Source organism: Oryctolagus cuniculus, chromosome 15, assembly GCF_964237555.1.
Source record: "Oryctolagus cuniculus chromosome 15, mOryCun1.1, whole genome shotgun sequence".
Classification (NCBI taxonomy): Eukaryota; Metazoa; Chordata; class Mammalia; order Lagomorpha; family Leporidae; genus Oryctolagus; species Oryctolagus cuniculus.
Genome location: NC_091446.1, coordinates 84,965,518 through 84,988,715, shown reverse-complemented (window position 1 = coordinate 84,988,715; position 23,198 = coordinate 84,965,518). Strand labels below are relative to the sequence as shown.

The following is a 23,198-nucleotide window of genomic DNA, read 5'->3' as shown; positions in this document are numbered from 1 at the left end:
GAGTGATGAGGGGGGAAGGGAGGAGGAGGGCCCTGGAGAGAGAGCGTGAGCTGGAGGGGCCACCTGGGCGCCCCACACTGCCCCCACCCCTAGCCTGGTGCCCCACGAAAGACCCCTTGTCTCCATCAGGCGCCGGGGAGCCACCTTGCCCTCTGCCGCTGTCCTGGCTCTCTTGTCCGTGGGACAGTTTTGTGTTACCGACCTGGGTCTCCTGCTCACACATGGCGCTCCTCTTTGCTGCCCACGGCCATACGTGGGACCCTCCGTGTCCCAGGCCCACTGAGTCCCAGCTGCCCTGCACCCTGAGCTGCCCAAGCCTCAGGGGGCCCGGGAAACCTGTTTTGCTGTGAGATGCAGACTTGGCTTCTCCCCTGCCTCCCAGTGCTGAGAACATCAGGGGATGGCAGGGCTGGGGTCACTGCGGGTCCCAGGAGCCCTGTTCTGGTTCCTCTCTCATAGAGTGCTGTGCCTTTCTGTCGCATGCCACAGTCACGGGCCAGCCAGCCCTGTCCCTCGCTCTCCTTGCTGTCCACTCTCCAGCCCGTCAGCTGTCTAGGGTTGCCCGGTCCCGTGTCTTAGTGTTCCACCGGGGAAACCGAGGCAGGTGCTAGCCCTCGGTCAGTCAGTGCACGGGCCTGGCCTCTCTCTGCACTCCTGGCTCCCCTCTGCGAGCTCTTTATGGGTTGACAGAACCGAGCACCGGGCTCGCCACGTGCCAGGTGGCTGCTCCCCGGCGTCTGTGCAAGGCGGGTGTGTAGGCCTCTCACTTGTCCAGCAGGTGGCAGCAGTCACCCGCGCGGCGCTTCCCCGCCGCAGTCAGCGCGGCCTTGCTCCTATGGGGGTGGGGGTGTCCTTTCCCTGGGGTAGTCCTGGGGGCCCCCAGCCACAGCCGCAGAGCCAGCCCAGCCTCTGCGTGTGTTTGCTGGCCCGGAAGTATCAGGTTGCTTTGTGCATTTTTAGATGAATGGGGAGTTGGGGGAAGTGGGATGAACGCAAATGAGATTTCACGCCCGGGTGAAAATGATACGCAACTCACATTGCAGCGTTTGTAAATACGGGTTTACTGGCCCATGGCGATGCCCCTTTCTTTGCCTGTGGTCGCCGGCTGCGTCTGGCCTTGCAGCAACAGAGCTGAGACGCGACTGACATCCAAAGATCGACCTTGCAAAAGTCCATGGCGGCTCCTGATCCGGCCTTTGGCGGGTCCGTGGACTGCGCGGCTGTGGTGACGTTTTTGGGTGGGCAGAGGATGAGCCGGGGTCCTGGGGGGGAATGGGGGGTGCCCAGAGGCTGCTGACTCCCCCCACCACCATGCGATATTGAAAGCTAGGTCAGGGGACCCCCTATTCCAGACCACAGTATCCCCTCAAACAGACAGAAAACTCAAAAGATACGGGAGAGGTAGTGGTGGGGCTGAGGCGCAGGCTGGCTGGGAAAGTGTTTTTCCTGGCGGGCACGGGGCCCTGGCTCCCGCGTCCCTCCTTGGGTGAGGGGCCGGGGCCCAGGCACCGACTCTGACTCCTGGGCTTGGCGGAGTGTGAGAACAGCCTTTGGTGAGAGGTGAGCATCTACTCACGCCTCAAGTCTGTGTGAAATCCTGGCTGCTTCCCACAACGTGGGCGGGAGCTCCTCCATGGCCACCTGGGCGTGGGTGTCGCGGCCTGCTGGACCCCGATGACCTCCACGGGCTGCACCGGCCCAGCCGTCCTGGGTTCTCTGTGGAGGCTTTTTTTCAAAAAGATTTATTTATGCATTGGAGGGAGGGGGGGATGGAGGGAAAGAGAGGAAGGGAGAGAGAGAGAAAGAGAGAACTTCTATCCGCTGGTTCACTCCCCAAATGACAGTAACACCTGGGGCTGGGCCAGGCTGAAGCCAGGAGCCAGGAGCTTCTTCCGGGTCTCCCACGTGGGTGCAGGGGCTCAAGCACCTGGGCCATCCTCCACTGCTTTCCCAGGTGCGTCAGCAGGGAGCTGGGTTGGAGGTGGAGAAGCCAGGACTCAAACCGGTGCCCATACGGGATGTTGGCACTGCAGGTGGCGGCCTAGTCCCCGTTGCCAAAGAAATGAATTCTTGAGAGGCAAGCCTGCCCACGTAATGAAAATTGGGTTGGAATCACAATTATTTCCTCCAGTAACAAATTATCTCAAAAGGATTCTTGGCCAGGACCCAGGAGTCAGCTTTTTCCTTTTTAAAAAAGATTTATTTATTTATTTATTTATTTGAAAGAGTTACACACAGAGAGAAGGAGAGGCAGAGAGAGAGAGAGAGAGGTCTTCCATCCACTGGTTCACTCCCCAGTTGGCCACAACAGCTGGAGCTGCACTGATCTGAAGCCAGGAGCCAGGAGTTTCTTCCAGGTCTCCCACATGGGTGCAAGGAGCCCAAGGACTTGGGCCATCTTCCACTGCTTTCCCAGGCCATAGCAGAGAGCTGGATCGGAAGAGGGGCAGCTGGGATTTGAAGCGGTGTCCATATGGGATGCCGGCACTGCAGGCAGCGGCTTTACCCGCTACGCCACAGCGCCAGCCCCTAGTCAGCTTCTTTAGATGTGCTAGGTGGAGCAGATGTTTAGCCTACTGGTTCAGACACCTCTGCCCCATCCTGGAGCGCCTGGGTTCAAGTCCTGGCTCTGGCTCCTGCTCCAGCTTCCGCAGGGATGGCTCAAGGGCTGGCGCTCCTGCGATTCATATGGGAGACATGGACTGTGCTCACGGCTTCAGCCTCTGGCTGTTGCTGGCCTCTGGGGATGAATCAGTGCATAGGAGCTCTGTCTGCCTCTCACCTAAGTCATAGAAAATATTTTAAAAAAATGAGTAAGAGGCAAAGCTCTCTGAACTTGAACTTTCCCGTGGTGCAGTGAGCACCCACTTAGTCCCGCTTTGCCCAGCAAAGCTCATCACACTGTAAATACTGCCTGTTCCCAGTGTGGCTGTGGCTGAATGCCGACAGGGACCGTGACCTGTTCCCAGTGTGGCTGTGGCTGAATGCCGACAGGGACCGTGACCTGTTCCCAGTGTGGCTGTGGCGGAATGCCGACAGGGACCGTGACCTGTTCCCAGTGTGGCTGTGGCTGAATGCCGGCAGGGACCGTGACCTGTTCCCAGTGTGGCTGTGGCTGAATGCCGACAGGGACCGTGACCTCCGAGAGTGGAAACGCACGCTAGCGATTTCATGGGCCTGGGCTAGAGAATGTGGCCCCTCACCCCACTCTTCACTGCTTTATTTCGTTGAGACTAATTTCGTTTAACATGACAGCCGTGACAAGTGCAATGTTTTGGCCAACTTCATTTGTTTTGGCACATAATAAAAGTGATGCTCTTTCTACCTGACAGTGTGCAGCAAGGATGATTGCAACAGAAATATTAATTGTGCCGTTGGGGCTGGTGCTGTGGTGCCCTGCAGCTCCTGCCTGCAGTGCTGGCATCCATTTGGGTGCCGGTTCAAGTCCCGGCTGCTCCACTTCCGATCCAGCTCTCTGCCATGGCCTGGGAAAGCAGTAGAAGACAGCCCAAGTGCTTGGGCCCCTGCACCCATGTGGGAGACCTGGAAGAAGCTCCTGGCTCCTGACTTTGGATCGGCACAGCTCTTGCCGTTGCGGCCGTTAGGGGAGTGAACCAGTGGATGGGAGACCTCTCTCTCTGTCTCTCCCTCTCTCTGAAACTCTGTCTTTCAAATAAATAAAAATAAATCTTAAAAAAAGTTGTGCCATCGAATGGCTGTCCTTACTATGTTTGCATTGTAGATATATTCTATGGCTTACGTATCATCACTCAAAACTCTTATCGCCCATTCCTCCTCAGAAACATGTGGAAGAAGAAACAAAAACAACCACATCAAAGCATGACAGCACTGGAAATTTTAGAAATGGAGAAGATGTTAGAAATGGGCTTAGAGGGGATCCAACATCCAGAGGAAGGTTCTGGAAGCCTCCGAGGAGAGCCTTTCACTCTCCCTTCTGGCTGAAGTGCCGTGGTTGGCGCACACCCTGGAAGGGTAACACACGCCTGGTTTCCAGCTTGATGCCACGGTGCCTTCTCTCCTGCCAAGCGGGCGTTCATTTGCTTCCTGTTGCTGCACCTTGCATGGTTTTGCCTTTCCTTTAGGGTAGACTCCAAGGAAATCCACAGATTTCCAGTATCCCCAAGGCCGCGCCTTCCCCTCTCCCACGCCGCCGTTGCTCCCTGTGAGCTCAGATCTCCCTCACTGGGGCCACTGTACTTTGGGGCTCCCGGGAGCCGGAAGCCGAGGGGCGGAGCTGTCACAGAGGCATTGTCCTACCTTCAGTGCTCCAGGGGAGGGAAAGTCACTGTTGCTAAGCAACCATGGTCCTTCCAGAGCCCAGGCCAGAGCAGAGCAGCCCACCTGTAGGGTACCCTTGCTAAGCAGTGAGGCTCAGGGCTGGGGCTGGAAGAGACACCTGGGGTGGGCTGCTCTACGTCACACTCACCCAGTAACCCCTCCTGCAGCAAAGCCATAGCCCAATGTCCACCTGCTAAATAATATAGGTACCGCCTTTTAAGAAGATGGTAACTTCTGCTGTTTGAAAGGCTGAAGCCAGAACTCAGCAAACGATGAAGCAGTCCTCAATCATTTTCTTCTGGTGACCGTGACCTTGACCCCCATGCCAGAAGGAAGAAACTGGTGTGAAAAGGACCCTGTGAATTGCACTCAGAAAATGGTGAACAAATCAAACAAACAATGCTTTCATGCCCCACACCCCCACCGAGGGCCATTTGGATGTTTGCAGCCTCCCTCATAGGCCGTGTGAAACTGTTGACCTGAAAATGAGCCCACTTTGAATTCACTGAATTTCGGGATCTGCCTGGTTGCCTTGGCAGCGTCAGACCCAGTGATTTTGCAGGCTTTATGATGGTTTGCTGGATGTTCCTCGCCCTGGCTTTAATGGCTACTGCATCCCAACCAAGAACACACAGAAAGCAAGGATGGTTCAACTAGAAGAAATCTGTTACGTTACTGCCATCCAGGGGAGGAACCTGTGATCTGAATGGATGCCAGCAGACACATTTGAGATGTGAACCTGCTTTCCTAGAGGCCGCCACTGGTGCTTGGAAACATTGACAGATGTCGCCAGAGGATGTGACCGCGGCCCGTCGCTGCTGCCCGAAGGGTAGATGCTTATAGGGTTCGGTTATTCTTTTCCTTAAGCCCTGATTCTCTGGGCCATTCTGTCTAAATCAGCTAGTAGATGTCTCAGTCCACCTTCGAGTCCTTTATTTCTTTTTTTAAAGATTTATTTATTTTGAAAGGCAGAGTTTCAGAGGGGATGGGAGAGAGAGAGATCTTCCATTCACTGGTTCACTCTCCAAACGGTTGCAACAGCCAGAGCTGGGCCAGGCTAAAGCCAAGAGCCTGGAGCTCCATCCACGTCTCCCATGTGGGTGCAGGGGCTCAAGCACTTGGGCCATCTTCCGCTGCTTTCCCAGGCGCATTAGTGGGAGCTGGATCATAAGTGGAACAGCCGGGACTCAAACTGGTGCCCGTATGGGATGCTGGTGCTGCAGGCCGTGGCTTGCCCCATGTTCCACAATGCAGGCCCCTCTTCCTACATTTTAAAGATAAAGGTGGGGTGGACCTTAGATGGGGTGAGTTCCGGCACCACCTGAAACGTCCACACCCCGTATCAGAGCACAGGGGTTCTCATCCTCTGTCTGTCATGATCGTCACTTCCTGTGTACCCTGGGAGGCAGTAGGTGAATTTTCAAGCAGTTGGGCCCTTGCTCCAGCTGTTGTGGACATCTGGGGAGGAGAAGACCCCTGTCTGTCTGTCTGTCTGTCTCTGGGCCTTTCAAACACATTTAAAAAAAATAGGACAAGGGTGCAGGCAGGGCTTGTCGCTGTTTTCCCCGCAGGGTAGAAGTGGAGGTGAGTGCTCCTGAGATTGCTACAGGTCCTAGCTCCTGTGCTGACGGCACGCCGCCCCAGGTAAGTTCAGGAGAGCGCTCCTTCCAAAAGACAAGACGTGAGCAGGCCCCAAACCACGCAGCACACACGGCCACACTCTGACTTCCCTCATTATGTGGACTTACTGCAGCATTCAGACCCATGGTGTTTTAATCAGTGTAAGTGATTAATTCAAACCAGACAGCGCGCTCTCGGGAATTCTGCATCCCTTGGAGGAGTTTTGATAAACTTCCATGATTTTTCACCTAATTCTCCCTTGTTTACTTTCGCGGAGACACTGCAATATTTTATAATTTAGACTTTTTCACCTTTGGAAATAAACCAGGCTTGCAAAAAAAAAAATAATGTTTTGTCAGAATTTTGGTTGGATTTGGAAAGCTGTGTGATTTATGCAATCAGGACTACTGATTTGAGGAAGTGGGATGGAGGGCGCACAGCCCAGCCCGGGTCAGCCTGGGGCCTCCCAACCCGATCCCAATCTCAGTGCGCCCGAGGCCTCCTGGGCCGCGTCTCCATCTTGGGTCCAGTGGAACAGTCGACGTGGAGTTTCGTGGAACCCGGCTCAGAAACACTTGGCTGAAAGGCATCGCGTGAGAAGGCGGCTGCTCTTTCTCTCTCGGAGTTTAGTTAGAGTAACTGTTGGTTTCTGGCAGAATGGCTCATGAATACCCCTGGGGCGTGCTAGGGTGTGGATAGGAGTTCCCCAACGCCAGAGTGTCAGGGCTTGGCTCCCAGAGTCTCGTGTTCTTGGTTCATGAATTAAGGGTTGAGAGTGCACTTGTGGTTGTCTGAACCCCTGGGGACTTCAGGAAGCACTGAGCTTGGCAGGAGTGGAGCCCTCGTGAGTGTGACATGGAGAGAGCTCCCTGGCTGCATACCCTGTCCTCCCTCCGCTCGAGTTCTGAAGCCCACTGCCCTCATCAGTCGCGAGACCAAGGGGGCTGCCCGATCTTGGACTGTGAACCTCCACAACCGTGCACTGAAACAAACCTTCCTCTTTTCTTTTTATTTATTTATTTATTTATTTATTTATTTATTTTAATTTTTTTGACAGGCAGAGTGGACAGTGAGAGAGAGAGAAACAGAGAGAAAGGTCTTCCTTTTGCCGTTGGTTCACCCTCCAATGGCCGCCGCGGCCAGCACGCTGCGGCCGGCGCACCGTGCTGATCCGATGGCAGGAGCCAGGAGCCAGGTGCTTTTCCTGGTCTCCCATGGGGTGCAGGGCCCAAGCACCTGGGCCATCCTCCACTGCACTCCCTGGCCACAGCAGAGAGCTGGCCTGGAAGAGGGGCAACCGGGACAGAATCCGGCGCCCTGACTGGGACTAGAACCCGGTGTGCCGGCGCCGCTAGGCGGAGGATTAGCCTAGTGAGCCGCGGCGCCGGCCCCAAACCTTCCTCTTTTCTAAGTGGCTCTCCTCAGGTGTCTGTTGTGATGAGATGCCGATCACGTGGGGCAGAACAGGCACACACAGCCGGTTTGTCTCCAAGGACGCGGTGCCTGGAGCATCCAGTGATGCCTCCTGAGACAGCCCCTTGGGGAGACTGGACCCAGTGACTAACTATCCATACTTTGCTGTCACCCACATTTCCTCTTGCTCTAGTTCCATGTTCTGTTACCAAGGAAGAAGTTGAGGATCCATGCACTTCTTGCCATGGAGGTTGGTGGCCAAGCTCCCTGGAAAGGGTGTTGAGTTTGCTGGAACCACGGCTCTGCTACTCATCGAGGAGGAGGAGGAGGAGGAGGTGTGGGGCTGGGACCGTACAGTCTCACATTCTGGCAGCAATAAGCACTGAGCCCATGGCATTGGAGAGCCCCCAGCCGGGCCGGCCCTGAGGCTCCCTGAACCTTGGAGGCTTCCAGCTCTGCAGCCAGGCTGAGTCAGTTTTCTCACCCCTGTCCCTTAAAGTTCCTGCGTAGCAACATTTTTATGTGCTTAGTGTATCCAAAAAAAAAAAAAAAAAAAAAAAAAAAAGTGTTAAGATAGCAGCATGAAAACATCCTGTGCATGGTCTCCCGGTAAGTCCTGCGCTGGCGTGGGGTGTGATTGGAGTCAGGGCTGTGGCTGTTTTCCGCTCCTGCCCCTGACCGTCCGCATAGCCTCACGTGTCTTTCCCCCGTTGCGTTAACATCTGGAAAGCCGGCTGTGGGGCCCGCTGTGGCTTCGCGGGAAATGCCCACGTCCCATCCCGGACCGCTTTGAGCCCTGGCGGCTCCCTGCCGGCCGGCTGTCTGCTACTGCGCCTGGAGGCAAGCCGGCGCGGCCCAGGTGCCACCCGCGTGGGTGACGGGCAGGGGGCTCCTGGATCCTGACTTCGCCCAGCTCTGGGTGCTGTGGGCCTCTGGGCAGTGAACCAGGGGGTGCAACATCTCTGTCTCCCTCTGTCACTCTGCTTTCCAGATAAAACAATCCGTTTTTGGCGTCTTTTTGGAAGCCCGGGGAGGATCCTTCCCGTGGCCCTGGGGACCAAGAACGAAAGGTAGGCTTCATCCTTGAGTGTTTCTGTATGGCAGCAGCAAACACAGATGTGAAGACCGGAGAGGGAGCGAGCGGAGCGGCCGCGGGAAGCCGGGGCGAGGGTCCCGCTTCGTGCGCTCAGCCTGGCAGGCGGGACCGGCGGGCTGCATCCCGGCGGCGCGGGGCTCCTGTGTGGGGCCTGTCCTCGGCCTGCAGCCGCCGCCACCTCCCCCGCACCCCTGCCCGGCAACTGTCCCCGCCCCCACGGTCCCCGCCCCCCACAATAGTCCCTTGCTCTCTATATTCCCCATCCACTATGATCCTCGACCCCCCATTCCAGCCCCCCACCATCCCCGCCCCCACGGTCCCCGCCCCAATGGTCCCCGCTCCCCATGATCCCCACCCCCGCAACATGGTCCCCGCATCTCCCATGGTCCCTGCCCTCCACGGTCCCCGCCCCCCGCGGCCCTCCCCTCCCCCACGGTCCCCGCCCTCCACGCCCCGCCCCCACTGTCCCGCCCACTTAGCAGGAAGAAGCCTCCCCAGATGCCAGAGCCTTCACCTTGGCACGGTCAGCCTCCAGAATCATCAGGAAATACTTCCTGTTCTTCGTAAATGATGCCGGCTCAGGTGTTCCTTGGCAGCCAGGTGGGACCCGCTAGGACCCTTCCCTGCAGGCCATGTCCCCAGCCTCCTGCTCAGAATAGCTCCCTGGGGCCGGCGCTGGGGTGGAGCCTGCATCCCGTATGGGCACAAGTTCTGGTCCCGGCTGCTCCACTTCCAATCCAGCTCTCTGCTATGGCCTGGGAAAGCAGTAGAGGATGGCCCAAGTCCCTGGGCCCTGCACCCGCGTGGGAGACCTGGAAGAGGCTCCTGGCTTCAGCCTGGCCCAGCCTTGGCCTTTGAGGCCATTTGGGGAGTGAATCAAAGGATGAAGACAGAGCTTTCTGTCTGTCTCTGTCCCCGTCTCTCTACCACTCTGCTTTTCAAAATACATACATAAATCTCTCTCTCTCTTTTTTTTAAAAATATTTATTTATTTATTTGAAATTCAGAGGTACACACAGAGAAAGGAGAGGCAGAGAGAGACAGAGAGAGAGGTCTTCCATCCGTTGGTTCACTCCCCAATTGCCCACAACGGCCAAAGCTGTGCCGATCTGAAGCCAGGAGCCAGGAGATTCTTCTGGGTCTCCCAGGTGGGTGCAGGGGTCCAAGCACTTGGGCCACCCTCCACTGCTTTCCCAGGCCATGGCAGAGAGCTGGACTGGAAGTAGAGCAGCTGGGACTTGAACTAGCGCCCACATGGGCTGCCGGCACTGCAGGCGGAGGCTTTACCTGCTATGTCACAGCGCCAGCCCCACACTTCACATCCTTTTATAGAATCAGCCATTTTTGAAAAAAAAAAAAAAAAAACCTGCTTTTTCACACTAACATGAAAATTGGTAAGAATTGTGTTGTAACAGCAGGGAATTCTCCAGATGTATGACTGCAGTGCTGTGGCAGCTGAGACCCCGGGGCCGGGTAACCAGTGGAGGTCCATTTCAGGGACTGAAACGCATCCGACGGACGCAGCCGCCTGCAAGCTCGGCTGCTTGGTGGGGAGAGTTTCCTGGAGCTGTGGGGCAGCGGGACAAGGAGCAGAGAGGCGACAGTGAAGAGCCCTGCGGGGCACGGGTGCTTTGGGTGGGGCTCCAACGAAGAGCCCTGCAGGGCACGGGTGCTTTGGGTGGGGCTCCAACGAAGAGCCCTGCGGGGCACGGGTGCTTTGGGTGGGGCTCCAACGAAGAGCCCTGCGGGGCACGGGTGCTTTGGGTGGGGCTCCAACGAAGAGCCCTGCGGGGCACGGGTGCTTTGGGTGGGGCTCCAACGAAGAGCCCTGCGGGGCACGGGTGCTTTGGGTGGGGCTCCAACGAAGAGCCCTGCGGGGCACGGGTGCTTTGGGTGGGGCTCCGGCTGTGGGGCTGGGGAGCACTTCCGGTCCACCTGGTCCTCCTCTGAAGCCCTCTGCAACTGTCCCAGGGTGCCTCCCCCATGGGGCACGGAGGGCTGGAGTCCAGCTTTGCCTGTCTTGGAAGTAGGGCCTCCGGGACACTCGATGGCGAATGTTGAGGAGACCCCACTCAGAGTAGGGGTCTGGGTGGGGACCAGCACGGGGGCGGGGGAGTCAGCTGCCAGTTAAGATGGGACCGACATGAACTTGTTTGGGTGCTGAAATCGAGAGAGAGAGAGAGAGAGAGAGAGAGCTCGCTCGCAATGGGAGAAGAAATTGTTGAGGATGAGCAGTGTTTGGCAAGGGGAGAGAGTTGGGACCCTGAGCCCTGGGGCCGTGCATGGGAGCTGCCTGCAGCCGCTGCCTCCCAGCTCTGGGCAAGATTTGAAGAAGACCTGTGCCTTCCTGCCCTGGGTCCTGTGCTCTCTGGAGCTCCTGTGCCCAGGCGGGACTCCCTCCTCGGTGCTCCGGGGAGCCAGCACTGACTGGAGCCCCTGGGGGTGGGGGCAGGGGCTGAGCTCTGCCCCCTCTGCCCCTGCCTCTGTTTCTCACCACGCACTCCTCCACCTGCCCGCTGCCAGAAGCAAGTCTTTGCAACACACACTGTGGCTCCCGGGCGGAGTCCTCTGTGGTCAGTGACCTCACCCCGCTGTACCTGTTAACGCGATGTCCTTGACCTTCCTCTGCCTGGTTTTCTGCCGCGCATTGTCCAGAAATGCATGTCCCTCCCATTCCTGTGGGACAAGGTCTCCTGGCTGGGTGAGTCTTTCTGCTACAGTCACTTGGGGCAGCTGCCAACGCTTCTGGTGTGAGATGGGCAAATACGGACACACCGAGGAGGGTTCTACGCCGGGACAGATGGGACCAAGGACCGTGTTTTCTGGTTTCTCCAGCTCGCCTTCCGAATCCCAGGGGAGTCACTCAAGTCTGGCTTGCTCCGTATATCCCGGGCGATTTCTTTTTAAGTGCTTGTGCAAACAACTGATGTCTGATGCTCAGTCTAATCCCTGGCTTGAGATAAAACCGTTTCAATGCGTTTGGCTTACAGTCGAGCTTTTCCTGAATGTGCTAATAAAACTGCTTTATGGGGAATCTGTATTTCATAGACAAGCGATGCTGGCGGCCTGTGCCCTCTACAGAATGGGCTGGGCGGGATCCCCTGCCTCTGTCTATGGCCCGCTCTTGGAGCTGCAGTACCAGGGACGGCCGCTTCACGCACAGCCATTCCTCTCCCACTAGCACCGCGTTTGGTTGGTGTGCTCCTGTGTGGATTCTCTGCAATAGCTCACTAGGATCTTTCCAAAACCAGTGCCTTAATGTGTACTTTTTTAAAAAAAGATTTTATTTATTTATTTATTTTTGACAGGCAGAGTGGACAGTGAGAGAGAGAGACAGAGAGAAAGGTCTTCCTTTTTGCCATTGGTTCACCCTCCAATGGCCACCGCGGCTGGTGCACCGCGCTGATCCAAAGCCAGGAGCCAGGTACTTATCCTGGTCTCCCATGGGGTGCAGGGCCCAAGCACTTGGGCCATCCTCCACTGCACTCCCTGGCCACAGCAGAGAGCTGGCCTGGAAGAGGGGCAACCAGGACAGAATCCGGCACCCCAACCGGGACTAGAACTCAGGGGCCAGCGCCACAGGCGGAGGATTAGCCTATTGAGCCACGGTGCCGGCCTATTTATTTATTTGAGAGATAGAGTTACAAACAGAGGGAGAGAGAGAGAAAGGTCTTCTGTCCACGGTTCACTTCCCAATTGGCCACAGTGGCCGGAGCTGAGCTGATCCGAAGCCAGGAGCCAGGTGCATCTTCCAGGTCTCCCACGCGGGTGCAGGGACCCAAGGACTTGGGCCATCTTCTACTGCTTTCCCAGGCCATAGCAGAGAGCTGGATCGGAAGTGGAGCAGCCGGGAGTTGAACCGGTGCCCATATGGGATGTCGGCACTGCAGGCGGGGGCCTTACCTGCTATGCCACAGCACCAGCTCCGCCAGTTATATTTCTTTCCCCAGACCTGATGTCCTGCCGATTTGGGAGGTCTTCACCAGGCAAATTTGTATGTCCCAGGGAGAATTTGATTGCAAAAAAAGAGTACTGACAAATCAACACACACAAAGACATGTGTGTGTTGTACATGTATGCATGCACATTGTGCATATACTTCCATGTATGTATCATATGCAGAAAACATATACAGAAAATCACAAGGATTTTTTTTCAAAATTTCTCATGTTTTTATTCCAACAAATACTGATTAAGCACCTACTATATGCACAAGCTAGACACTGTGGCTTTAAGTTAGATAAGAGATTGTCTCTGGCTTTGAAGAATTCAAAACATCGGATTCTTTTTTTTTTTTTTAAGATTTATTTTATTTATTTGGAAGACAGAGTTACAGAGAGAAGTAGAGGCAGAGAGAGAGAGAGAGAGAGAGAGAGAGAGAGAGAGAGAGGTCTTCTACCCACTGTTTCACTCCCCAGTTGGCTGCAATGACTGGAGCTGCGCTGATCCAAAGCCAGGAGGCAGGAGCTTCTTCCGGGTCTCCCACACGGGTGCAGGGGCGCAAGCACTCGGGCCGTGCTCCACTGCTTTCCCAGGCCACAGCAGAGAGCTCTATTGGAAGAGGAGCAGCCAGGACTTGACCCGGCGCCCGTATGGGATGCGGGTGCTGCAGGCCAGGGCTTTACTCCGCTACGCCACAGCGCCAGCCCCTCACTGCACTCTGGTGTGTAAATGACTCACTGTTTGGCAAGGTCTTGCTAGGTATAGCGGGAGTGTGGCTGCTGGGTTCTTAATACGAGGGCCCTGGGCCAGCCTCCTGAGTGATGCCACACTGTGCGCCCACAGTCATTCACACACACAGACCTTGAGCCTCCTCCTCCCTCGCTGTCCCGCTGGCTGGAGAACGGGCTGTGGACTCGGGCTGCCTGGCCATGGGTGGTTCTTCTCCATGTTTCCGTTTCATCCAGTGAGCTCAGAGGGGTGTTTAGGGGCTGGGGCTTTGCTCAATCCCAAGTGTGGGCATGTAGCAGACAGGAGCTGTAGGAGAAGGAGAAGGCGTTCTGGGGACGAAATAGCCGCACCCCGGAGGCAGCATCTGCGTCCGTTTTCTGTTGCTAGTGCCGGACATCACACAGACCGGGTGATTTATGGGGAATGAAGATGGATCGAGTTCAAGATTTTGGAGTCGGGAAGGTCCGAGGTCAAGGGGCTGGGTCTGTCCAGGGCCCCCTTCCTGGGGGGCCGCTGCAGGGTCCCAGGTGCAGTCGGAAGTGAGGGCTGAGATGCGTAGGGGTAGCAGGTAGGGCAGCGCGTGGGCATCCGCTCCCCCTCTCCCCCTGTCTGCTGGGGGAAGCAGGAAGCACGGGTGGGTGGGGCAGGTCCCCCGAGGGTGTGTTCAAGGGAGGGCACCAAGGCCTGTGACAAGAACAGGGATGGAGGGGACTGAGCCTGGAGTCGGGTGCCGACGGTGCGTGGGGTGGGGGTGCCGAGTGGATGCCAGGCGGGGCCAGGAAGGGGATGGAAGTCAGAGGGGCAGAGCGGGGTCCCGGAACTGGGCAGGGGCTCTCCTCCCTTGTTGTTGGGGTGCAGGATGTGGGGGGATGGGGTTCACCCACGGATTCGGAGGAACCCCAGAAACGCAGGGCCAGGACCCTCGGACACACCCTGACCGTTTGAGGACAGGGCAGGATGAGGGTCTGCGGGAAGCCCTGGTTGCACAGCCTGGGCCCAGGACGCCTACAAAGGCTCGCGCTGGGGGCCTGCAGCTGCGCTCCTGGCTGCTCTGTGGGCTGCACCCCTCCCCCCACCTCACCCAGGATGCCAGACACCGTGTGGGACAGAGAAGCCCCGCTGGTGGTAGTAGGGAAGGGAGAAGGAAGCATCTGAAACTTTTTTTTTTTTTTGACAGGCAGAGTGGACAGTGAGAGAGAGACAGAGACAGAGAGAAAGGTCTTCCTTTTCCATTGGTTCACCCCCCAGTGGCCGCTGCGGCCAGCGGCACTGCGGCCAGCGCACCGTGCTGATCCGAAGGCAGGAGCCAGGTACTTATCCTGGTCTCCCATGGGGTGCAGGGCCCAAGCACTTGGGCCATCCTCCACTGCACTCCCGGGCCACAGCAGAGAGCTGGCCTGGAAGAGGGGCAACCGGGACAGAATCCAGCACCCCGACCGGGACTAGAACCCGGTGTGCCGGCACTGCAGGCAGAGGATTAGCCTAGTGAGCCGCGGCGCCGGCTGCATTTGAAACTTTAAAGTGGAGTTTTTAAAATTCTGGTGGAATACACAGACCTTCACGATTGGCTGAGCCTAAATCCAGGTGGCTGGTGGAGCCACGTGCCCCCCCCCCCCCGCCCTTTGTCCCGGCATAGGTGCTGTGGATACCAACGTGAGTGCCCGCCCGACAGCCAGTGCTGCTGTCATTGCTTTGGTGTCAAAACCAGAGCTGGAATTTCCAGTGCAAATTCTGCATTTAGTGGTTTTTTTTTTTTTTAAAGATTTATTTATTTTATTTGAAAGTCAGAAGAATTGGAGGAAGAGAGAGAGAGAAAGAAAGAGAAAGAGAAAGAAAAAGAGAGAGAGAGAGAAAGAAAGAGAAAGAGAAAGAAAGAAAGAGAGAGATCTTCCATCCACTGGTCATTCTCCAAATGGCCACAATGACCAGGGCTAGGCTGGACCAAAGCCAGGAGCCAGGAGCTTCCTTCGGGTCTCCCACATGGGTGCAGGGGCCCAAGCACTGGGATCATCCTTTGATGTCTTCCCAGGCTTTTTGGATTGGAAGTGGAACTGGATGGGAAGTGGAGTAGCCCGGATTCGAACTGGCACCGACATGGGATTCTGGCGCTGCAAAAGGCGGCTTCACCAGCTACGCCACAGCGCCACCCCCTGCATTTCATGCTTTGAGGACCTGCCATACTATTTGCCACAGCGACAGATTCGATCATTTATTTATTTTTTAAAAGCCCATCTTTTTAAAGATAGTACTTTGGGCCGAGAGGGTCATTCAGACGAGGGAATACTTGGCGACAAGGACCGAATGGGCCGTCTCTTTCTCATCCTTGCTTTCTGCCTGTCCCCGGCCCCCGTGTGCCCCTGCTGTCAGCCCCTGGCTGGCTGTGCATCTGGACACTTCAAAGCAGCCTAACACAGAGCACACTGTGTCACACCATTCCCTGTGTTGTCTGCTCACTTTTTTTTTTTTTTTAAATTTCTGTGCAGCTTCCGTGTGGATCTCGCCTCCTCTCTGAACACTCTCGCAGGGAATTGAATGTTTCTGGTTTGCACTGTGTGTCGCAGGAGGATGCACACAGAGCAAGGGGAGGCAAAGCCCAGACTGCTGGGATTTGGGGGGTCAGGCCCCACAAGGTCATGGCCGAACTATGGAGACCCAGCTGCTGTAAAGAGAGACTTGTGGAAGGAGAGGGTTCCAGGGAGGCAGAGCCCCAAAGGACCTCACTGTGCACCCTGGAGGGACAGCACCGATCGCACACTGCCTGGAGGTGTTGGACACGTCTGTCTTCTTAGCTGACCCCTCCCTTCCCCTCCCCCCACCCCCTGGCTTTATTTTCCTGTTGCTGCGGTTACCTTGGAAGCTTGTCCGTGTAGCATTTATCTGCTCTGTGTTGAGACGGCTGGGGTGCGAGATGAGGTCTTTCCACAAAGCTTCCAGGAGAGCTGTCTCGCAGGGCTTCAAAAGTGCCTGGTCAGATGCCTGGTTTCGGAAGGGTTCTGCCTGTTCCCGTTGCAACACGCATTGCAACACGCCGCTCTTCCCGCAAAGGTCTTCTCAAGGTCACTCAGCCCTGGCTGGACCTCTCCCCCTTGACCCTCTGCCAGTGCCCCACAGCGACTCAGTGGGGCCGGCTGCTCTGCCCGGGGTCGCCGCTGACTAAGAAGGCAAGAGGATCATGTACTTGGTTCCATGGCCAGTGTGTGGCCTCCACGGTCCACTGCACACGGGGCTGTGCTGGGCAGCCACCTCTTTCTCACAGAGTGACGGCCCCATGCCCATCTCGGCGCCTGCTGGCACATCTGTCCTCCCTTATGGTACGTGACCAGACCCTGCGATCCCCCTCCCACCCCCCACTGCTGCCCTCAGAAGCAATTCCTCTACCCTTGATCTTGACACTCCAGGATTTAACCCTTTGCTTTCCGGAGTCCTCAGTTTCCTGCTATGACCCCTTCCCTGCCAATTAGGACCTTGCACAAGGATGAAGTAACAGCAGCAGCAAAGCTGGGAGAAGCCCAGGATGCTCTGGCTCCCAGGACCGCAGGCGGCCTGTCTCACCCGCGAGGCGAGGCTCCGGGCACGGCGGCCTGGCCACAGGGGCCCCCTTCCAGCCCTCATGTTAGTCTCTGCAATCTTGAGCCTACGGGGTAAATGAAAAGAAGCTTATGAAAAATGAAATTGAAAGACATGTTTATTTGGGTGTAAAAAAACAAAAATCCATGCACACAAGGGGTCTTCAAAAATTCACAAAGGGGCCGGTGCTGTGGCGCAGCGGGTTAAAGCCCCACCCCGCGGTGCTGGCATCCCATATGGGTGCCAGTTCTAGTCCCGGCTGCTCCACTTCCGATCCAGCTCTCTGCTATGGCCTGGGATAGCAGTAGAAGATGGCCCAAGTGCTTGGGCCCCTGCACCCACGTGGGAGACCCAGAGGAAGCTCCTGGCTCCTGGCTTTGGATCGGCGCAGCTCTGGCCATTGCGGTCATTTGGAGAGTGAACCAGTGGAATGGAAGACCTCTCTCTCTCTCCGCCTCTCTCTGTAACTCTTTCAAGTAAATAAAAATAATTCTTTAAAAAATGTACAGAATGTGCATGTCATGAAAAGCTGCACGTGACTTTCACGTTTCTGCACCCACTGAACTTGATCTTGTAGTTCTATTTCCCATGAACTTTCTGAAGCACATCCACAGAGATGGCTCTCACTCGTTCCTGGCTCAGAACCTGCAGGTGCCACCTCCCAGGTCTTCCGGGGGCAGTCCTGGTGCTGCCTGGCACAGCAGAAGATCTATAACTTTTTAAAAAAGATTTATTTTATTTATTTGAAAGTCAGAGTTACAGAGAGAGCTAGAGACAGAGAGAGAGGTCTTCCACCTGCTGGTTCACTCCCCAGATGGCCACAATGGCCAGAGCTGCGCTGATCCAAAGCCAGGAGCCAGGAGCTTCTTCCAGGTCTCCCAGGTGGGTGCAGGGGCCCAAGGACCTGGGCCATCTTCCACTGCTTTCCCAGGCCAGAGCAGAGAGCTGGAGCAGCTGGGACTAGAACTGGTGCCCATATGGGATGCCGGCGGTTCAGATCAGGGCTTTAACCGGCTGCACCACAGCGCCAGCCCCAATCGATAACGTTGAATGGCAGCTCCACCAGGAAGCAGCCGCCGGGGAGCAGAGTCTGTGCAGCTGGAGCCAGGCACCCAGAAGGCGCTCGCTCCACAGCCTGGTGCTCCTCTGTCTCTCTCCAGGGCGTGCTGTGTTGCCTGGGTTGGTCCTGCTGCTTCCGCCAAGACCAAGTCACCCCCTTCCCTTGGCTCCAGGCTGGTGGACACCACCGTGGGCTCTGTCTCCTTAGCCCTCCCTCTGGGCTCGGCGCCTTCTCTCACCCTTTGCACGTGGGGTGAGGTCCACGTTCTTTCTGCGGGCGATGGATCTGGCAGGGCCACGTGACGGAGAGGATGACGCCGACCCAGGTGAGTTGCGCTGTGCTGTGACAGAGAGATGGGACCTGGATTTGGACAGCACAAGACGCAGCTCCAGGGCCTCCCTGGGTCTCTTCCACGGCCCGCTTCCCCAGAGCGCCCCTCCCCTGCCTCCCTGGCCCCGCCCCTCCGTCTGCCTGGGCCCAGGTGCTCCTCACATGCTCACTCAAGAGCCCCACCTGCAGCGGCTCTGGCCTCCTGAATGGAGTTAGTGAGGCACAGTTCCCACAGCGATGGTCCCCTGACAGCAGAGGGGTCGTGGGCGAGCCGGTGCGTGCGTGCGTGCGTGTGCGGGACTCCCGGCGAGAGGTAAGCCAGAGGTAAGGAGTGGGGCGCTCAGCAGGGGATTTGCTGTGAGTAAAAGTCCCCATCTCGCCCAGGCACAACCAGTCGCTCCCCACACCTGCTGCTTTAAGGTGGGGCCTGCATCTCCCGCCCTGCACGCATGCGCAGGGCTCGCAGGGGCACCTGCTGGGCGCCTGGATACTGTGGTTCTGTGCGGAGGACGTGATGGCAACGGTGAGAACTGCAGGGTAAGGGCGTGCTCTTCTCTCTCTAGAACAAGCTTCTCGTGGTCCCCCCCCACAACCCCCCCCCCCCCCCCCCCCGGGTTTCTTCCTCTCTCCTTTGATTTTGTGAATTGGCTTCTCCTTGCGTCGGCTCTGCCCGTCCCGGACAGACTCTGCTATGTCCTCTGCCTCCCAGCTCGGCAGCCTCAATCCTTGGGAACGCCTAGCTGGACAGCTGCACCTGTCCCGGGGCCCACTCAGTCCAGTCTCCTCTGGACATGGCCACTAGGACATTCTGTAAGACGCGCGCTGGTGGGAGAGGCTCCGTTAGCAGCGCTGGTGGTCAGACCTATCGCTGCTTGCAAGGGCCTGTCGACATTGGCTCAGCAACCGTGTTCCAAGTCCTCTCTCTGCGGATGTTCTCACCCCGCCGTCTCCTTCTTCTGTCTTCACGTCCCTTCTCGGGGCTGGCTTCCGCTGTCCAGTACCCTGACCCCTCCCCCCAGACTGGCCTTCTGGGAATCCCATGTGGGTAAATGAGTCAGCGCTCCCAGCTCAGAGCCCACACAGGACTAAGAGATGAACGAGTTACTGAGTGCACGCAAGAGGGCCTTGGCTGTCGGGAATATTTGAGAACTAGACTAAGAAGGGTCTGGGGTTCTGAGGGCAGAATGATGGCGTGAGTGTGTTGTAGCTTTTCTTTCTTTCGTTCGTTCGTTCTTTCTTTTTAAAGAATTATTATTTATTTGAAAGGCAGAGTTGAGAGAGAGAGAGAGAGAGATATCTTCCATTCATTGGTTCACTCCCCAAATGGCCACAATGGCTGGGGGCTGAGCCAGGAGCCTGGAAGTCCATCCGGGTCTCCCTCATGGTGGCAGATTCCTAAGGACTTGGGCCATCTTCTGCTGCTTCCCCAGGCGCATTAGCAGGGAGGTGGATCGGAAGTGGAGCATGCTTATATGGGATGCCGGCGTCACAGGCGGCGGCTTAACCTGCTTGCGCCACAATGCCGGCACCCTGTGTGTAGCTTTTTAAAAATTATTACACAACACACTTAGCAGCATGCACAATGCTTTCTCATTGCCTTAAAGTGTGTCTGGGTCAGGAGTTGCAGCCCAGGACAGCTGGGTTTTCTGCCCAGGGCCTCAGAGGGCTGCAGCCCAGGTGCTACTGCGTTGTACCCCCCAGAGTTGCAGGGCTGTTGGCAGAGTTGGGGCCGAGGCGCCGTGTGTGCCGACGGTCACCTGGGAGCTGCTGCCAGTGCCTAGTGGTCGCCTGCAGCTCCTGGCTCGGGGGCTCCTCTCTCGCTTCCAGGCTCTCCTTTCAAGGGCTCCCCTGGCTGGGTCGGGTCCGCCCAGGATGTTGAACCCAGCCATCAGAGGAGGCACCTGGAGGTCACCTGCACAATCCTTCCTGTCTTAGAACTTCGTAAGCACAGAGCCCCCTCGGCCGGGCAGCCTGTCAGGAACGGGGCTGACTATGGCTCCTGGCCCTGGGGGCTTCAGCTCATGGCAGGAGGCAGACGGGCAGCATGAGGGCTCCAGGCTGGCTTTCTCACACACAGTCTCAGGAGACGGATCTGGTCCCACGTGAGGGAGAACTCACGTGAGAAAGGCATTCATAGCGTCCCCATGGCCCAGACGCCTCACTCCCCGCAATGCCCCACATTCCATGGGGGACCAAGCCTCTGCTGGAGTTTTGGGGGGAACAAATCATGTGCAAACCACAGCTGAAGGGAAGCCGTCCTGGGCGTGAGAGTCCGCACGTTCATACTCTCAGGGGAGGGTCACATGGCAGTGGCCAATGTTCTTCACTGTGTGTGTGTGTGTTTGCATGCACACGTTTGTGTGTGCTCATGTGAGCACATGTGCATGTGTGCCTGTGCATAAACGTGCTTGTGTGTGCATGCACTCATGTGTTGAACGTGCACCTGAGCACGTGCACACACACACGTGTACATATGTGTACATGCATGCACATAAAGGTGCTGTGTGCATCTGCTTCTGTGCTGAATGTGCATACATGTGCTTTTGTGCATCTATACTCATGCGTCGAATGTGCACACGTGCACATATGTACATGTATGTGAATGTATGTGCACGTGTGTAAATGTGCTTGTGTGAGCCTGTGCCTCTATGTTGAAGGTGTATTTGCACGTGTGTGTGTATGTGTCCATGTGCATAATGTGTGTGTGCATGTGCTCCTGTATGGGATGTGCATGTGCACGTGTGCTTTTGTGTACACGTATGTGCATGTATGTGCATCCAGGCACACACGTATTTGCTTGCACATGCACATATGCTTGCATATACATATATGTATGCACATGTAGCTGTGTGCACAAGCACAATCACATGTGCTTATCTGTAAGTGCGCCTGTGTTGAATGTGCACACATGCCTGCATGTACATGCATGCAGATGTGTACTTGTGTGCACATGTGTGTAAACATAGGTGCTTGTGTGTGCATGTGCTCCTGTGCTGAACGTGCGTGTGAGCATGTGCACATGTGTGTGTGTGCGTGTTTCTGCAGGCAGAGATTCTCAGGGCTCAGCCTTTGGATCCTGACGGGGGATGATTCTGTCTCACCAGGTCACCCTGGATGAGGTGAAAGGACTCAACATGCTATTTCACAACCCAGCAAGTCTCCCCAAAGGGATGGGAGCCACTTACACATCTTCTGTCCAGACACACAGTGACATATGAGAGGTGTCCTGAAGCTGCAGCATAGCTGAGCAGAAGCAAGGGGACTCCTGAATCTATAAAATGGCGTTACCCCGAGAATGGTTGCTTTTGATTGACGCAGAATCGAAGCGTGCGGGAACAACGAAGCTCATGACCGTCACTGTGAATCTGCACCAGGAGCCGCATCCGCCCTGCGGTTTCACTCTTCTGCTTGGTTGCAAGCTTGTCTTACTTGGCATCATGCGGTGGAGCCCAGGGCTGAGTTCCCACAGACAATATGCCCACAGGTGTTGGGGGTGCAGCTGCTGTCGCCTGCCACGCCCCCCACATGGCACCCGCAGGCTCTGTGGCCCCCTCACCGCTGCGGCTGAGCCGGGTCTGAGGCCACCGCATGCCCAGGTTCAGGACGGCCACGTGCGTCCTGTCTTAGGGCTCTTGGGGACCGCCCACCTGGCCCACCTGCTCTGTCTGCCTTTGTCTCGGCAGTGCCTTCCTCGAAGCAATTTTCTCAATGCCTGAAGACCCTGGGTTTGCTTCCAGTGCACAGAGCTGGTGTCTTCATGGAGGGTTTTATGCTCGTGAGCACGTGATGGTAAGATTTGAGTCCTTGGGGCTGGCGATGTTGGTGTGGTTGGTAAAGCTACCACCTGCAGTGCCGGCATCCCATAAGGGCACTGGTTCGAGTCCCGGCTGCTCCTCTTCCCATCCAGCTCTCTGCTGTGGCCTGGGAAAGCAGTAGAAGATGGCCCAAGTGCCTAGGCCCCTGCACCTGTGTGGGAGACCCGGAAAAAGCTCCTGGCTTCAGATCAGCACAGCTCCAGCAGTTGCGGCAATCTGGGGAATGAACCAGCAGATGGAAGACCGCTCTCTCTGCCTCTGTCTCTCTGTAACTCTGCCTTTCAAATAAATAAATAAATCTTTAAAAATACCCAGATTTATTTAAAAAGAAAAAAAAGCTTGTGGAAGTGTGGATGGAGGAGATATGTTCCCTGAGTTTGAGCACTTCGAAATGCATGTCCATTTCGTGATGTGCCTTTTCCACAGGCCATGTGCAGACCCAGCGTGCAAAACTCAGGGCCAGCAACACACAGACAAGGGGACAATTCCCGTCCCCGTGGATGCGACGGGGATGTGAGATTTCCTCACTTTACCCAGAATGGCATGCCATTAAAAATCTGCCTTAGAAGAAAAAAAGTGTTCCTTGCTCATTTCTGGAGTTTTCTGTTGAATATTCTCCATCTGGGGCTTACTCCAGGCCACGGAAACCAGGAAACAAAGCTGTGGTTAAGGGGCAGAGCCTGGGACAGCACCTACTTCAAGGACGTGAGCTGGGCTTGAACTTCATACCTTTCCCTCTGCTTCCATGTATGTCCTAACAAAAGTAATTAAAAAAACCCTATTATTTATTTATTTGAAAGGCAGGGTGTCAGAGAGAAAGAGATACAAAGAGAGGAGAGGGGCCGACGCTGTGGCACAGTAGGTTAATCCTCCGCCTGCGGTACCAGCATCCCATATGGGCGCTGGTTCTAGTCCCGGCTGCTCCTCTTCCAATCCAGCTCTCTGCTATGGCCTAGGAAAGCAGTGGAAGATGGCCCAACTCCTTGGGACCCTGCACCCACATGGGAGACTGGAAGGGGCATCTTGCTCCTGGCTTTGGATCGGCGCAGCTCTGGCGGTTTCGGCCATTTGGGGAGTGAACCAATAGACGGAAGACCTTTCTCTCTGTCTCTCTCTCTCACTGTCTGTAAGTCTGCCTCTCAAGTAAATAAATAAAATCTTAAAAAAAAAAAAAAAAGAAAGAGGGGAGAGAGAGAGAGAGAGAGGTCTTCCAGCCACTGGTTCATTCCCAAATGACTGTAACAGCAAAGGCTGGGCCTAGCCAGGAGCTTCTTCCGGGTCTCCCACACAGGTGCAGGGGCCCAAGCACTTGGGCCATCTTCTACTG

At 56.2% G+C, this 23,198-nt stretch overlaps 1 long non-coding RNA gene across 1 annotated transcript; it reads left to right on the top strand.

The window, feature by feature from the left end:
- Positions 1 to 7,897: 7,897 nt before the first annotated feature.
- On the top strand, positions 7,898 to 22,939 carry LOC127488301 (uncharacterized). The gene is made up of 4 exons (XR_011382719.1): positions 7,898 to 7,941; positions 8,324 to 8,402; positions 17,827 to 18,593; positions 21,161 to 22,939. It is a non-coding gene; the product is annotated as an uncharacterized lncRNA (long non-coding RNA).
- The last annotated feature ends 259 nt before the right edge of the window (positions 22,940 to 23,198 follow it).